Here is a 12,032-nt window from a genome sequence, read left to right on the forward strand (position 1 = left end):
AAAAGTCTGTAAATTGTACTGGCCCTTTTTTTAAAATGTGGGGTCAATTAAATTTGCTCTTAAAAGCTTCAAAAAAAAAATAAAGAGCATGGGACGAGATATCAGAAAGGAATGAGTTTGTAAAGGAAGGATAAATTAATGAATGGACATAAAAATATGCTGACAACTGTGTAAAAGGGGAGAAATATGCCTTATATACATTATCTCTGTAAGAGAATAGTAGCATGCAAAATGTTCTTCCACAGTTCATGTGTGGCACTGGGGTCAGGCATTTCTACAGTTTTAGTAGATTTACCATGCCGTATATGCTGGAATATGATCTGATATACTTACCCTGGGCTTTGGATTTCTGAGAAGTCTTTTCTGTTAGCAGTTACACCAACATTCACAGAGAGAATGGGAAGACCCGGATATGGTCCTTCTGCAAGGACGTTGCCAAGCACGTTCCAGAGAGTGAGATGGGGAGAGGTCAATGCACAAGATTGCCTTGTCCCATTCTGGAAAGAAGAGAACAACAAAAGCGGTAATTTCTCAGTCACATTCCCTCTAATTTTCTTATTTTTCCTGTTATTTGACTTTGGAAAATAGATAGAAAAATGTTGCACTCTATTAGCATGAAAGTGACCTGGAGTGCAGGAGAAATATACTTCCCAAGAGTTCCTAAACTGACACAGACTTGAGACAGAAGAATGTTCTCTGGGCCTTCCTCTGGCCCTCAGATGTGACATTTATTCCCCAACTTGGTAAGATTTAGGGAGAGAAAAGAGTCATTGTTGTTTTGTGTGGGAAATTGAGAGCATTTCCATAGAGTCCCAGAGTCTCCCTTGACTGCAAATGCAATCTTACCAACTCCGTAAGTGCATAAAATGAGAAGGCTTATGCAGAAAAGCCATTTAGCAATATTTCCAAGTGAAGGGAGGCTCTCTTGTTTTCGAACTGACTTATCAGAGGCTACAAACCAGAGTGAGGTTCTACAACACTCTTCAAGGCACAGACCGAACCAGTGTTAAAACACATGTATATTCTGACTCTAAAGACTGTTTAAGTTAAGAAGGAATTCATTCATTTACCGAGCATTTATTAAGGAACACTGAACAGGCACTGACCTTATTGGGGGGGGGGGTATTGCAGTGAAAAAGGCAGACAGGTCTCTGCTGACATGGACTGTCCATGGCAGGGGGAGATGGACAATAAGCAAGGAAACAAATAGGGCCATGTCAGCTGGTGACAGGCCCTTGAAGGTCAGTATGACAGTGATGTGGTTAGATAAGGCCATCTTCTTTAACACTTCAGAAAAGTTTTTTGAAAGTTCACATGTTTCTAGTAGCTGGAAAAGACATTAGTGGCTAGTCACCTTAGAGCTCTCTTCTCTGCTAATAGAGGTGGCTATGCCTCAGGGACTGGATCATAAGTAGTTATACTAATCCTATCCTTTGTCAGTGATTGGTCTAGGGTTAGGGATGTGACTCAGTTCTGGCAAATGAAACAGGGGTTATACTTACTGTGGGCCTTGGGGAGAATGTTTTCCTGCTGATAAGGTGAGGTGATGGGCTGGTGACTCTGATAAGAAGGAGACCTGAGGAGGAACCCTCCACTGTTGGCTGAAGTTGAGAGACTGCTCTGTGAAGACCTGATGGCTGGAGCTGCTGCAGCCTTTTTGTGACCTTGAGGATACATTGTTGACACAGGGTGGCAGTGTCAGAGATGTTGAACTGAACTAACCCTGCATTCATCTAACTCTGGTTGTCTTATAAAAAAAATAAGGCCCCTTTTGTTTAATCCAGTTGTAGGTATTCTGAATTTATAACCAGAAGCATCCTAATCTATATAGCAGTTAAAAGTGGGGCTTTGAAATCAGACATACTTATGTTTGAGTTCCAGATCTACCACTAGTAAGGTGTTTGACATGGCATATGAGTTTAATGAGTCTTTTTGTACACATGGGGCTAATAATAATCATACTTCATAGGCTGATTTTGAGGACTAAATGAGATGATGCATAGATATTGACAGCACAGAATAGTCAACGAATGCTGGTTATTGTAATTGTCATTGCTTCTGTGTTAAGCCATCCAATGAAGCCTAGGGAGGTGGGCAGAACTGGCACCTGCTCAGGCACTGGCTGATGATTGGAAACAGTAACACCCCGAGGAGCCTGTGGGAGTGAGGGGGCAGCAGTGCCACATGGAATGGGAGAGGTGATGACCTTGAATCTTTCTCAGAGTCACCAGCCCATCACCTCACCTGATCTTCTTTCCTTTTTAAATTTTCTTTCTTTCTTTTTTTGCTTTTTTACAGCCAAACCTGCAGCATATGGAAGTTCCTAAGCCAGACATTGAATCAGAGCTGTAGCTGTAGGCTACACACAGCCACAGTAACACTGAGCTTACACCGCAGCTTATGGCAATGCCAGATCGTTAACCCACTGAGATAGGACAGGGATCGGAGCCACATCCTCACAGAGACAACGTGGGGTCCTTAACTCGCTGAGCCACAGCAGGAACTCCTCTGCCTGGCCATCTTGAAGGTACAATTGTAGAAAATGTAGTTTGGGACATATACAAGTCATATTTGGCAAGCAAATGATTTTGCCAGTCTAAGTAGTATTTTAACAAGTTGAATTACCAATGTTCCAAAAAGGCCAGGTTCCATGTAAATTCTGGATCTGTGTATCTCTGACCTTCTTATAATGGTATTTAAAAAAAGAAGCCCCTATTTGTTTAAGCCACTCATAGGCAGGAATTTTTTTTTTTTTTAATAATCTAGTGGACAGAGTGTGAGCTTGGAGGTGAAATGTAGCTGGGCCTCGGAGGGGCCCATGGGGACCCTTGCTCTGATACTGAACCTCCAATATGCAAGTGTGGCCTCAGCACATACTGAACTGGGACAAATCCCTTAATGTCTAAGCCTCGGTTTCCTTTAAGACGAGGTTCGTGGTAATTACTATCTCGTAGAGTTGGGACGATTAAAGGGTGTGCAATGCCTCGGATAAGTGAGTCACAAATGCTGGCTTATGATTTTTAAAGAATATGGTTGGCAGAGTTCCCACTGTGGTGCAGTGGGTTAAGGATCCGACTGCAGTGGCTTGGGTGGCTGCAGAAGCACAAGTTTGATCCCCAGCCTGGCACAGTGGGTTAAGGATCTGGCGTTGCTTCTCCTATAGCGTAAGTCACATCTACAACTCAGATTCAATCTCTGGCCTGGAAATAGCCACGTCTCAAGTGTGGGGGCGGGGGGAAAAAAAGAATACGGTTGGCTGTGTCTAGAATGATCAGGCCTAGGGGTCTTATGTTTTCCTTATCAAAAGAAAAAACAATTTAAATCTTCTCTATCAAGGGAAAATAATCATCAGGCATCTGTGACCTGAACTGGAGAAGAACCATTCAGTCTGTAAGTGAAAGTTTCGTTTCTTTCTTTCTTTCTTTCTTTCTTTCTTTCTTTCTTCTTTCTTTCTTTCTTTCTTTCTTTCTTTCTTTCTTTCTTTCTTTTCTGGTAAGCTTCTTTCTAACTATATTGACACAAAAAAGTTGAGTAGCAAGAGGCATGCCAGCTGTTGGGTGATTGTGCAAAGTTCAGCTTCTTCCAGCAGGGGCCTCTTGTGCACAGGAAATGAGGCTGGCGGTGGCTAGAGGGGACCCTGGGCCAGGGCACGTGTTTCCTGGCATCTTCCCCAGAGGAAGGTGGGGAGGGGAGTCTAAGGAAGAGATCTGGGGGCTTCCAGCCCTAGCTTGTCCCCTGTCCAGGCTTCTGAGAGTTGGCTGTCAGTGCCCTGGGATGCTGGAGTCTTTCTTGAAAGAAAGGAAGAGAGAGGAAAGAGAGAAAGAAAGAGGGATGGATGGGGGAGAAAAGAGGGTGCTGGGAGGGAAGTGGGAAGGAGGAAGGAAGGGAAGAAAGAAGCAGGCCGCTTTGTTTAAGCTCCTCAGGCTCTGGGGCACAAGGCTGATCTCAAAGGTCAGACCTACAGAGCAACTCCTCCTGCTCTCTGCCTTTCTGTTTATTTCCTTCCCCTGCATTGTTGCTACCTTGGCAAAAGGGTGGTGTCTGAATGATTTTAATCTTCCTTTAATTGCTATAGATCTAGAAATCCATAAATTCCCAGAAGAGTAGATTCTCCAAAGCCTCAGGAATAGCAGATTGATGGAGGAGAAATAAGACGAGCTCTTCAACGTCTCAGGAACAGAGCGCAGTAAGGAAAAGGCTGAAACTCTGAGTTACGATGTGAAGGACCAACCTTCAGATGTTGAGGAAGGTAGGTCTTCCCTGGTCCAGCCTGGCCTCTTCTGTCTAAGGGGGTGGCCTTGTAGGTGACTCGCTGTCTGCACATTCCTTCTCTCCTGAAGCTTGAAGCCTGGAGTCTCTTTGCCTTTCGGAACCAAAATGGTCCCTGGTGCCTATGCTGTGTGCCTCTGTGGACTGTCATTCAAGATGTGCTTTTGGCGAGGTAGGAAGGCAGTGAGGGTCCAGTGGTGACTTTGACCTTCCTGGATCAAAACTGGGAAGGAGAAGATGCCTCAAGGTGGCTCTGGCTTCAGGCAGACTTGCCCACTAGCCGTCCCTGAGCAAAAAAATCCTTCCTAAGTGCGTGTCTGTGGTCCCCTTCCCATCCGTGGCACTGGCAAAGTCCCCCCCTGCGCTTGTGCACTTGCCCCCGCCCCCGCTGTGGTTCCAGGAGGTGATGGGAGGGCTGCGGGGGTGGGCTTTCAGGAAGGAGACTGAGATGCTTTCTTCAGACAGCGCTGCTCCAGTGGTGGGACCTGCCTGCGGAGATGTGCTGACTCTTCAGGGGGATGTGATTGCTGGTCCTTTGGCCTCCCTCGAGGATAATGTGCCTCAGCCCTGAGGCAGGATTCTGTATTCACACGATGTCCCTCGGGGAGCATATTGGAGGCCCTGACTTGAACTGTTGGGGAAAGGGAAGGGACACAAGATGCACAGGACCAGGCAGGTGTGGAGAAAAAGCATCTGAGGGTCCCAAAGCCAAAGAAAGAGAGTGAGATCAAGGCGAGGGAACCAGTACAATTCTTGTGGTCCCTCTGGGGCCCCTCTGTGGGGACTGGCAAGTGCCTGGAGCGTGATGCTGCTCGGAGACAGAACGCTGTTTCCAGCTGCTTTGCTGGCCTTCAGCGCCAGTGCCTGGGCAGCTTCACCTCTCCTCTCCTGGGCGTCTGGACCATCTTCCCTTTCAGAGCAGCCCCGCTCTCTGTGATTGGCTGAGGAGCACAGTGTGAGTCCTGAAGTCTGAGTTCAGCACTTACTCTTTACACCAGACCATGGACCTAGGACACATCAGCATGTCTGTCTTTCTGTAGAAAATGGCAGGCATTAGCCACCACCTCCCCTTTTACTTCTCCAATTGTTATGAGAATAATATTTGGAAATATTTTGTGAATGACAGCATTCCTGTTGAAAAGTTGTATTTATTTATTGTTTTTTTAAGTTTTTAATTTTTCCCAAAATTACAAAAGGAAATTTCATTGAAAAGCAAAAGCAGGAGTTCCCTGGTGGCCTAGTGGGTTAAGGATTCAGCATTGTCACTGCTGTGGCTCGGGTTCGATCCCTGGCCTGGGAACTTCTGCATGCCATGGGCACATCCAAAAAGAACATTTACATTTGAACACAGTTACAGTATGAAATTTCTCATTGAAATTTTTGAGGCAAAAATAGTGTATTTTGGCCTTAGGAAAGGGAAGGGAAAGTGTAAAAAAGTTTTGAAAGGAAAAAAAACTCTCTTTTCTAGCTAAAGGATAGACCCAGCAACGTGGCTGTCCAGTATCCATCATCAACTCATAACCCTCCCTCATCTGATACTGCTGAATGCAAGGTTTCATTTCACCGTATTCAACACCAATTCTGCTTCCTGAATCCCAGGAAGGAAGCTCGGGAGAAGAGATTGCTAGCATTCTGTTTCACCTGCTATTCTTCTGGCCAGGAGAGAATATTATTTCCCCAAGAGTGAACTTCTGCCCCCTTGCCATTCATCTGAAAAGTGGGCATCAAGGTCCTGCCAGTTCTCTGTGGATAACAAGAAAGATGAACTTGCTTGCGTCCCCTCCCTTTGGGTGGGACCCCAAGGGCCATGGCCCCTTGCAGAGCTTCAGTCTTGGCCTCAGCATGCTCAAGGTCTCTTGTGTGCTGTTTAGGGAACCACAGACCACGGAGGCGGGGAGTCCTCTGAGTCAAAGCCAGGGTAACGAGACTGTGCTGTGGTCATTCCCGCCATCCTATCTGATCTGATACCCTTGGTCAACTCTGATTTCCTCACTTGTGACTTTATCCTTATGGTGCATCTCTCTTAATCCAGGGAAACTACCCTGGGGGATGGCCATTTCCTGTGATTGCAGGTGACTTTCAGAGTGAGTGTTTGCACACATGTTGGAACTAGAAGGTTCTTCGGGTTCAGCCTCCACTGTGAGGTAAGCAATTTTGATTTGTGCCAGAGACAGGGACCTGTTCACGAAAAGCGACCCTCTTCCTAATACTGGGAACAAAAGTAGATCACCCAGAGAGCCTCCCTGCTCTTAGCGCTGCAGGGAGTGGGACAGTGTGATGTGAGAGAGGAAGGGACCCATCCTCAATTCCCACATGTATTCCTCTGGAGGAAGAGTCACTGTCAGCCTGGATCCCCTCGTGACTAAGTGGAAGAGAGACACCCTACTCAGCCCTGTCCCTTATGGCAAGCGTGGTTTATTGAAACGCTGTTAAGTGCTTTATCTGTGCCTCAGTTTGCTCATGTGTAAAATAGCAACAAAGTTCTTACCTCACAGAGTTTTTGAACAAGCAGTGTGGGATAATGAGTGATGCCCACTCATTGTAGTGCCTGGTATGTGACAGATGCTCGAGAAGTCTTGACTGAATCTGTATGTTCATACCTTGAGGGATGTTGTGATCTCTCAATGAAAGAAGCATTTTGGAAAGAGATATCAACATAGAAAAGCTAGTCATCGGAAGTGAGATGCTGCTGCTTCATCCCCTTCTCCTTCCAGGGAGCTTGAATAATTGGTGGACCTAGTCACTTGTTCAGGGTAATGGAAGCAGGCTATTAGGGATACAGTGAGCTCTGTAATAATGGAGATGCTATCCTTGTAATTTCAAGCCCCTCCTTGGGATCTCTCCCAACCTCAAAGCCAACCCATAAACCTAGAAAACCAGCGGATAGGAAACTGAAGTCTCTGGGATTGGTGCTTAAATGAAGCAGCAGCCACATTGAGGATTTCTTTTTTCTTTTTTCTTTTTTTTTTTTTTGGAGGGGGGATTCTTTTTAGGGCTGCTCCCATGGCATATGGAAGTTCCTGGGCTAGGGGTCAAATTGGAGCTACAGCTGCTGGCTATGATACAGCCACGCCAGATCTGAGCCACATCTGTGACCTACACCACAGTCCACGGCAATGCCAGATCCTTAACCCACTGAGTGAGGCTGGGGATTGAACCCGCATCCTCATGGATACTAGGTGGGTTCTTACCTCTGAGCCACAATGGGAACTTCCACACAGGATTATTGGGAGGAGATACTTTCACATCATAGATTTTTTTTTTTAAAGGGAATTGGAATGATTTACTTAGGTGATCTTTAAGATCTCTAAATTCTGTGATCCTTAAGAAAATAAAAGTGTAGTTTCATCTTTTCTTGACTCCTGAGCTCTCCTAAGTTCATTACCTAGGGAAGCATGATTCAGAAAGAAAAGTTCCCCCAAAAAACACAGAATGAGGAAGAGAAAGAGATGCAACCAGAGACCTCTAGTCCATGAGTAATTCATTGTTAAGCATCTTAGCTGGTTTATTGGGGGAAAATCAAGTCACGTTAACATTTAAGCAACAGATTTTTTAGAGACACTCTGTTGATGTTGCATTTTGGCTGGGGTATTTTATGACTCTGTCTCTGTACAGATTGGCATGGATTTTTTTTTCTTTCTCTTTTAAATATAGGACTTCAAAGGACTTCAAACATAGTTAAAGAATAACCTGTGGAATCAGATGCACTTGGATTTAAATCTGGGGTGAGTTAATTAACATTCAGATGGTTTCCTCATTGTAAGGTCAAAGTTAAATATTGAGCTTGTAGGGATGTCTTGAGAATCATCACTGGAATTCATTCATGCAAAGGGGCCAGCATGAAACACATGCTCAAATCCGCCTGGCTCCTTCCGCCCACTTTGTTCTTGGGCTAAGATGCAGAGGGTCTGGTTTGTGGGGCTGTGCTCCACGATGGTGACTGGGAAAATCCATGTCACATCCAACTACTGCAGGGAACTCGGGTGGGTAAGTGAGCAGCAGCCTGGCTTCCTGCTGCCAAAAAAGAGATTGCCGATGTTAAAAAAGTCTAGGTTATGCTTGCAGGGGATAGAAAGCTCAAAAGATGACAAAGCTTCTGAGGAAGCTATTTTTAAGTGGCTTCCTGCTGAGAGACAAGCTTTCTGGGAAGGTTTATTTCGGGCCCATTGTAGCTTTCCACCTGTCTCCTGCATTCATTCTTGTACTTAGCTCCATCTGCCGGTCCACAACGAAAGTCACTCCTTCCTCAGAGGCACAGGCAGCATTGGTAGCCTTTTTGTCCAGGCACCACGCAGAGGCTCAGGCAGGCACTGCCATCTGCGAGGAGAAAGGGAATTTCTGGAACAGAAGAGAAATGGGGCTGCTTCTAGAAGAAAGGGAATGTTATTTTTAGTCTGGGTGTGAGTTGTGTCATTGTTCCTCCTGGAGTTGGCTTCTCTTTAAGGTAACCTGGCATGGGAATTGCCAGGCTAGAGACTGTAGATGGTAACAAGCCACCCCACACGGAAGGCTTGAAACATCAACCACTGAGGTCAGAGCCACTGCCGGCAGCAATGGGCAGACACTCGAGGGAGTGAAGCTTTGAGAGGAGTCCAGCCACTCACACGTGTCTGGCCTTCCAGCTGCCTCAGTGGGTGTGGTCCCAGAAGAGACCAGCTGTTCCGCCGAGCCCCACCCAACGAGCAGGGCAAGGTTCTTGGTGGTTGGCTGTGACCTCAAGGAAGGCTGCTGGGTGAACAGCTACACATGGCCCCTTTGGGGCATGGTTAACTCGTTCCAAGAGGGAGAGACCTGACCCAGGGGTACTGGGCAGAAATTGTACTGCATTTTTTTTTACCTAGCCTTGGGAGTCCCTTAGCATCCCTCCTCCCCTTGCCGTAGGCCCGCCGAGCTGTGCCCGCCGAGGTGTGCAGGCCCCCCAGGACAGTAGGACTGGAGACCTTGTCCTGGCTTCCTGGAAAATAATTGTTTGCCACAGACAGGAACTGGTGGGGGAATGGAGGCATGGACTTGTTGCTGGAGAATTATTAAGGAGACTCAGAGCTTTTTTTTTTTTTTTGTCTTGTTTTTTACTTTAAAAATACAATTTTCAAAAACTGGGATACACGCACACTTCATTTGAGTGCACTTTATTGTGCTTTGCGGATATTGCACTTTTTTTTCCCTTTTTTTTTTTAAACAAATTGAAGGTTTCTGGCCACCCTGTGTTGACCAAGTCCATTGGCACCATTTTTCTAACAGCATTTTCTCACACCGTGTCTGTGTCACATTTCGGCAATACAATATTTTGAACTTTTTCGTTACTGTTACATTTGTTATGGTGATCTGTGGTCAGTGATCTCTGAGGTTACTATTGTAATTGTTTTGGGGTGTCACAAACCACACCCATACAAGACGGTGAACTTGACTGATAAACGTTCTTTGTATTCTAATGCTTCCACACAAGGGCTGTTCCCTGTCTCTCTCTCCTTCTCCTTGGGCCTCCCTATTCCCTGAGACACACCAATTTTGAAATCAGGCCAATTAGTAACTCTACAGTGGCCTCTAAGTGTTCAAGTGAAAGGAAAATTTGCATGTCTCTCCCTCTAAATCAAAAGCTAAACGTGATTAAACTTTAGGAAGGCGTGTCAAAAGCCAACACAGGCTGAAAGCTAGGCCTCTTGCACCAAACAGTTAGCCAAGTTGTGAATGCAAAGGAAAAATTTTTTAAGGAAATGAAAAGTGCTACTCCAGTAAGTACACAAATGATAAGAAAGCAAAAGAACCTTAATGCTGATAGGGAGACAGCTGTAGAGTGCTGGATAGAGAGGATCAAACCAGCCACAACATTGCCTTAAGCCAAAGCCGAATCCAGAGCAAGCCTTCTTGTTCCTAACTCTTCAATTCTGTAAAGACTAAGAGAGGTGAGGGAGCTGCAGAAGAGAAGTCTGAAGCTAACAGAGGTTGGAGGAAAGAAGGCATCTCCATGATATAAAAGTGCAAGGTGAAGCAGCGAGTGCCGATGAAGGAGGGCAGCAAGCTATCCAGAGGATCTAGCTAAGATCATTAATGAGAAAATGACTAAACAACAGATTTTTCCCACAGATGACATGGCCTTGTATTGGAAGAAGATGACATCTAGGACTTGCCTAGCTAGAGAGGAGAAGTCAGTGTGTGCTTCAAAGAACAGGCTGACTTTCTTGTTAGGGGGTAACGCACTTGGTGCCTTTAAGTGGAAACCAACGATCATTTACCATTCTGAAAATTCTTGGGCCCTTGAGAGTGATGCTAAATCGAATCAGCCTGTGCTCCATAAATGGAACAACAGAGCCTGGATGATAGCACATCTGTTTACAACATGGTTTGCTGGACATTTTAAGCCCACTGTTGAGACCTACTGCTCAGAGAAAAAGATTTCAAAACACGACTGCTCATTGACAACGCACGTGGTCACCCAAGAGCTGTGATGGAGATGTACAATGAGATTCATGTCATCACAACATCCATTCTGCAGCCTGTGGATCAAGGAGCTACTTTTGACTTTTGAGTCTTATAATTTAAGAAATACACTTTGTAAGGCTAAAGCTGCCATAGAGAGCAATTCCTCTGATGGATGTGGGCAAAGTCAACTGCAAACCTTTTGGGAAGGATTCACTATTCTAGATGTCATTAAGATTCATGATTCATGGGAAGAGGTGAAAATATCAACACGCACAGGAGTTGGGAAGAAGGTGATTCCAGCCCTCATGGATGACTTGAGGGGTTCAAGCCTTCATTGGAGGAAAGATGTAGTGGAAACAGCAAGAGGTCTAGAATTCGAAGTGGAGCCTGAAGATGTGACTGAATGGCTTCAATCTTATAATAAAACTTCATGAAGAGTTACTTCTCATGGATGATCAAAGACAGTGGTTTCTTGAGATGGAATCTACACTTGGTGAAGACTGTTGAAATGACACTGAATGACTGGTTTAGTGTGCCCTCAGCAGCTGGGCTGACAAGTCCCTTGCTGAAGAAGGATCTTGGTTGCACATCACAGTGTCTGCCACAGCACCTTGTGCAAATGTTTTCATTTCTCCTCTCCCTTATTCTCAACCCTTTGAGCCAAGAGCAGTTCAGCAAAGCTTCATGCTGGAAAGCTTCTTGTCCCAGACCCTGCAGAAGTTTCAATACTTTATGCATCACAGGGGCAGTGAGAACACATTGAGGCTTGAAGGGGAACAGTTCTGCATGAGGCGGAGGAAGATGAGGTAATACAGCCCATGGGAAACAAGCCCAGCAAGGATTTGACAAACCTAAAGCTTTCATCTCAGGCTGAAACATTTTTCTTTTGATAATTTTTTTTTCATTTCTGGATCAAAAGATTGATTTCAGAGGGCACTGTGAATGTAAGAACCAGGCTGTGGAATGATCCCGTGATATGAGAAAAAAATCTTAGAAGTATTCGTAGAGATCAAACAAAATAAGGTCATCAATTCTCTTTTCCTTTTATTATAAAAGTAAAATAAAAAATAGCATTTATAAATCCAACATTTTTTTCCTTTAAAGTATTCGATCTAAAAAAACATATTTACAATAGCAAAATGCAGAAAAGGGGGGAAATACCATTTTCGGCATTGATTATAACCCTGTTTAAATATTAACATGTACATTTTCCTTTTTTCAAATCATAGAGATAATAACCACTTCGAAAAAGCAGAGTGCTTTTTTTTTTATCATACATCAAGTGATTCTCACTTTAAAATATCCCTTTTCATAATCCTTAATCTGAATGCACAATCGTGCGG

General features: G+C 44.9%; 1 long non-coding RNA gene across 1 annotated transcript; it reads left to right on the forward strand.

Moving 5' to 3' along the window:
* Positions 1-281: 281 nt before the first annotated feature.
* LOC125137959 (uncharacterized) lies at positions 282-6,408 on the forward strand. The gene is made up of 4 exons (XR_007137550.1): positions 282-523; positions 3,337-3,390; positions 4,076-4,249; positions 6,302-6,408. It is a non-coding gene; the product is annotated as an uncharacterized LOC125137959 (long non-coding RNA).
* Positions 6,409-12,032: the final 5,624 nt, after the last annotated feature.

This window comes from Phacochoerus africanus, chromosome 10 (assembly GCF_016906955.1).
Source record: "Phacochoerus africanus isolate WHEZ1 chromosome 10, ROS_Pafr_v1, whole genome shotgun sequence".
NCBI lineage: Eukaryota > Metazoa > Chordata > Mammalia > Artiodactyla > Suidae > Phacochoerus > Phacochoerus africanus.